Raw genomic sequence first — 6,000 nt, forward strand, 5'->3', positions numbered from 1 at the left:
CACCTTATTTACCATTCCAGTTATATAATAATCTGCATTTCTTTAATTTGAAAAGAATTGACTAATTTTACTTAATAGTTTCTCTCCTGTACGTACTCCTACATATAATATAAGTAATCTTCATAGACTGCCACATAGAACGGTCCTGAGCTATCTGCATCTATCGACTCTCTGCAAAATATTCTGCGCAAAATCTCGTTTTAGATTTTATCACGCAGCATATTGAAATTTTTCAAGTATAGCGCACTGAACGACGAAAGCTTCCTTGAACGGTAAAGAGGTTTTTAAGTAGATATATCCCAACCCTCTTTGGTTTGGTTCATATAAATGGAACCTACTAACATTCTCTTGAATATGGATAAAAATAAACATTTAATTTTATGTACGTTTATGTGTATTTTATAGAAAAATAGAGACTACACGTTGATAACTTGTTTATAGAAGACGTCTGTCAAGTAACAGATGGTTTATAAAAATAATTAAATAGTTTAAATACATGCACTCAAGAGGAAACCGACATTTTAACGATATAGCCTAATAGCTGCTTTTACACGACCGCTCTTTTATGTGCGAATCTGTTTTAATACAGGAAAGAATGTGCAGGTAAATGTAGACAATGATTTTTTTTCGGGCTAGTATAATGCTGTTCGCCGCAGCTGACCTTTACAGCTTCAGGCGAGTGCTATCACTCGCCCCCTATCTTCCGGTGAAGTACTAGGTAGTAGGTACTATTGTGGTGGGGTTCTTTTGTGTTGCGATGGTGAGATGATATGTTAAATAATAAATAATATGTACGTTTGCAGAATAATTCTATTGTCTTTTTTATAATATATTTACAACAATGTCAATCAGTATTTTTGACAACAACTATTATTAAAAACGTAATCGGTGAGCAGGCCGTATGTACACCTAACAGGTACTATTACCTACTTCTAACCTGCGGAAGGTTACGCTTATGGAGCGGCTGAAGGCTAACTCCCGCCTGACGGATGCGACATTAGTCCAAGGGGCTAGGGGTTGGAACCTCGGCTCGGTTCGATTTTACCGTCGTAATTTCAATCCCCGTTTGAATTGGACGGGATCGATCGGACCAAGAGAACGAGTAAAATCGCCAGCTCGCGTATTTCCTTGTAATATTTAATTATCTTATTTGTAATAAATCATTAACGTTGCGAAATGGCGGATATCTGGCTAAAGCAAAAACATAATTATTTATAGAGTTATTCATAATTTGTAAACGTGTCATGGGAATATAAAATCTGTGGAATAAAAACATACTCAATTTCGTTTAAAATAGTGAAAACAAAAAAATAGTTAAATAGAGTAATCTCTATAGAATAACTTGTGATTAACCGCGCTAGCTTTCCCGCTCTAAAGTATGCGTTTTAGGTGCGTTTTTGCGCTTTTAAACGCTCGAGAGCGCGTAAAAGAATGACACGTTCTTTTACGCGCTCTCGAGCGTCAATGGTTTCAGAAATCGTAATTAAGGGTTATTAACAGACCTTTTGTATTATAATAGTAGTAAAAATGTAACAAACTTTTAATTGCTAGATATATGGGGAGAGATTCTACCTGTCCCCGAATACCACACTTGTAGAATATATTTCTTCAAGTATTCTAAAACGAAATCTATTTATTGCTAATTCTGTTGAAATTCGACAGAATTTATAGCAACAAATAAATAGAACGTACTGGAATAGACAGACTATTTATACACGTAATTACATAGACATAGTGCAAAAAGAAATGAGATAATATAACCTAAAATAACAATTGAATACACGCAATTGAATTTCGCAATCAAGGCATTTAACCTGATAAAATGAAATTGTGTGTTAGTTACGTTATGTATTCCGCAGCACAATATTCCAGAGGTAAACTTTTATGGACCCTTATTTTAAAAATTCAACTACTTGGGATGAAATGGTTAAAAGGGAACCTAATTTCGTCGTATCTTTGTTACAAAATGATTTCTGTAAATAAAAAAGTATTTACTTTAAAAATATAAGCTTAAATTACGGCGCGCTGCTACCGATGTATTTGCAATCCTTAACAGTACGGCATAGTATTTCGTATATACATAACAATAATGATGAAATTTCATGTCCCTAATAGTGTTAATTTTATACTAAAAAATTATCCAATATACTGGTTGCTATCTTATTTTAATATACACAACTAACTCTGTACCCAGTAGCAGGTAGATAACACCTTAGGTAATAAAAAATACATGTATACGTATATATGTATTTTTTTTTATAATACAGTCTATTTATACATACATAGTACATATATATACATATATAGAACAAGTATGTGACTACCAATATTCTAATAGCCAAAATATTTTATACAATTATTTCAAATGTAAAATGTATTTTGCTTCAATTTAGTGAAGCAATAATATGTAATCTTACACTAAATTATTTAAAACATTTATAATATACATATACGGTCTATATATACATACGGTCCATTCAGTAGTTTATTCAGTCAATTGGCTCATTAATCAAGCTTCTCACGAAATACGTACATATTTTTACACTGCTTGCACTTATATGAATGAAATTAAATGAGGTACATCTGACTCTGTTAGAAATTTTGATATAAAGGTATAATAATTATTCCCACCGAGACCATTGTGTGGATTTTATTTTAACAATATAAAATATTACACGTGTCGACTGACCCTTTACCCTTATAATGATGTTGATGCGGGTCATCTGAATAACATCATCAGTTACTTTTAATTTTCATATCACTGGTATTTCAATATTTTGTTACTCATAATCACAATATTATAATGTATACAATAAATAATTTTAACAATAAATATACAATTCTTAGGATGCCATATCAATATTAAATACCAAAATGATGAATAATTCTTTTATACGACATGATAATGTTTGTTTTTAAATCAACAGGCTCAGCTCCCAGCTCAGATGAGCCATAAATGCTATACTAACTTTTTTCCGTTGAATTAAATCTTGGTATATATATAGATCTGTTAATCTTTATTATTTATCTATATATTATGTATATTATATAAATATAATATATATTATTGTTCAAACTGTATTCTTGTGTCTTATGAAAATGCTCAGTTTATTGCGTAGATATTTCTGAATATTGGATTTCATAACCCAAATGGTTTTGTAATAATTTCTGAAAATTAAACCATTTCACAATGGCACAAAATGTCTTGGAATATCATGGATCGTAAAATTTAATGTATTATTTAAAAAATCCATAAATATCAAAAGAACAGTGGTTCAATCAAAGAACAACTAACAAAACAAACATGAACATAAAAATTAAAGTAACTCTAGTTGTTTATAGTAATAAATAAATTATCATAAAATAAAGGAGGCAAACGGCAAGTTCGATTACTCGTACAAAATATTCAGATGATTGTAATTCTCCTAATATGAAAATAAGAAATTTTGTTTACCGGCTATATGCAATTTTTTTCGTGCATTTAAGCTTTAATAAATATAAGTCAATAGAAAAAAGAATATCATCATACCATTAAAATCTATAAACTTACCTACTCAATATGACTCACTAATAAATGTCAATGGGTATGAGTTCAGTGGGAACTCACAATGATGTAAGTGCTTACAGTTCATAAGCATAAGAATATTATTATTTAACTTCAAGAAATCGCGACCATGTTTTTTCTACGCCGTCATTATCTTATCGCTCTTAATGCACTAAGCAAGTCAATAATTCAAGCCACTCAACCTTTAAGTCTACTCTGCTCTTTCGATTTAAGTATTTTTAACGCAAGAAAACGCTGTCCGGTTAATGAAATTTATTAGGTATTATAGTCTAGTACAGAAATTTACTATGTATTTTAAGTGCGAAATGTATTTGCATTCACCAAGAACACTTTTCTTTTATAAAACAACTTTGAAAATTCTTGCATAATAGTTAATTAGTGTATGCAACAAGTAATGTACCAATATTGACAATCAAAATCAACAAAAGAATGAAACCAGACTGACTACGAGTTTCAAATATAAATTTATGTTAGAGGATATATTGTTTCTTAGTTTTAGTACATATGTAATACATGATACTTAATAAGGATTAGGAGCACTTCAGATTTAATCTAACAAGCAAGGCTCAGCGTAATTCGTAATCGTTATTAATTACTCGGCTTTCCGCATTTTCGTAATGAAGCGCGAATGTCTCTAAACTTGGCACAATATTGCCTAGAGGTCTTTTAAAGGTTGAACTTAGCTTTATTATTTGTCCTTAAAATGGATAGCTGTCATTGGAATTCGTGTTTGGATACTACAATAAAAAAATCCTTAAAAATCGACAGACATACACATATACTTTTAAATAGTCCAAGGTACAATCAATTAATCATAGCATAGGTATACTATACAAATATTCTTTATTGTTCATAATTTATTTTATATGTGAAAGTAATTTAGGTATATACAGGTTACATACAATAAATGTTATGTGTACACAAGTGATCCGTAACTATTACAGATATTAAATTTCTTAAATATTATTTTATATTGAATGTACGTTGCTTAATTAAATTACATCAATAGATTGTTAAAAGAAAATCGAGAAAAACCCAATATTAGACATTTCCATATATTTATTACTGCTATACATTACTAGAAAGGTTTTGGTTACATTATTTAATGCGGTCTACTCGTTCATTTTTGTTACCATAATCATATATATGTCCTCAGAAACACTCATATTTCCCAAAATATTAATTCTGCTTGTTCTAAAATACTTGAACGTACAAAAATATATCAATGTCATTACTTATTGGGTTTATACCTTAGAGTAGTTAACGTTGAAAGGGTCACCTAGAGAACCTTTTTAAACTATACACAATAATCTATATTAGGTACTTGGACAATTTTTATAATCTTTACTCGTAACAGTAATAATATTCCTATTTTATCAATGCCTTCGAAGAACATCATATGTGATGTTCTTCGAAGGACTGTATGGGTGCAAAAATAATACAAATAATATATATACTTTTTTCTTTCTTGAGTATCTGTTTACATTATCTATTATGAAAAAACTTTTAAATGTATATATTTATAGTTACATTTAACGGATTCTAGAAAAATAATAGTGGCCAAATGTAATTTTGAGGTAGTCATTTTCCGTATTGCAATACAAATAAATACGTTGCTGTGATTATCATTTTCAGATAATTCAATTTCAGCTATGTGACATAGGATGGACAGTAAACTGTTCTGAAAAATTATGAATTCTGTTATGAATACAAAGATTTATACCGGAACTGGGTTTTGACGTTTATTTTATTATAATATATATTCTTATAGCATAAAATTAATTTATTATTTTCATTATAATTATATAATATAGATAATAACAATAATATAAACGTTACGCTTTCGTTGGTTACCGTGATTCTTTCATCAACTAACTCGACAGTACCTACCTAACATAAAATTGGCTACCAAACTTATATATGCCTAATTTTAACTCAAAGGACTGTAATATATTATACAACATAATATACGACTTTTATGTACAAGAATATTATAAAATTACGTAAAAGAGTAATAACTCAGACCCATTAGACCTGTTATTTTTGCCGTACCTTAAAAATTTATTACAAATCATTCATGTCAAATCATTGGGCACATCCCAACTCACCTCAAGATTCCTTAAATGGGACGTTTTCAATTTCAACACATTGTGACTGAGACGGAGGCAAGATTTGAAGTATCCAGTTATTTAAGACCAAACATACACACTAAATACAATGGTCTTAATGACGAGTACAAACGATTTTGTTTATTTACATATAAAGTGCATGATGTAACGAATACCACGCAATACGGTGCACTTGAATAATTGATTAATTTATATCAAGAATGAATAAAACCTGTCTATATAATTTTTACCTACACAAGTTGAACAACCGCTATTTAATATCTAAAACGGCTATTTAGTATTATAATCAACCAAGCTGTGGCAAAA

General features: G+C 29.8%; 1 protein-coding gene across 1 annotated transcript in view; it reads right to left on the bottom strand.

The window, feature by feature from the left end:
• Positions 1–5,742, bottom strand: part of LOC131853466 (RYamide receptor-like) — a 136,031-nt gene extending 130,289 nt beyond the window's left edge. The window contains exon 1 of the mRNA XM_059204372.1: positions 5,674–5,742. The gene's annotated coding sequence lies outside the window, so the exon portion shown is untranslated. The remainder of the gene's footprint in view (positions 1–5,673) is intronic.
• Between the last annotated feature and the right edge of the window lie 258 nt (positions 5,743–6,000).

Source organism: Achroia grisella, unplaced genomic scaffold, assembly GCF_030625045.1.
Source record: "Achroia grisella isolate CSIRO2021 unplaced genomic scaffold, CSIRO_AGI_Agris_v1 utg1179, whole genome shotgun sequence".
Classification (NCBI taxonomy): domain Eukaryota; kingdom Metazoa; phylum Arthropoda; class Insecta; order Lepidoptera; family Pyralidae; genus Achroia; species Achroia grisella.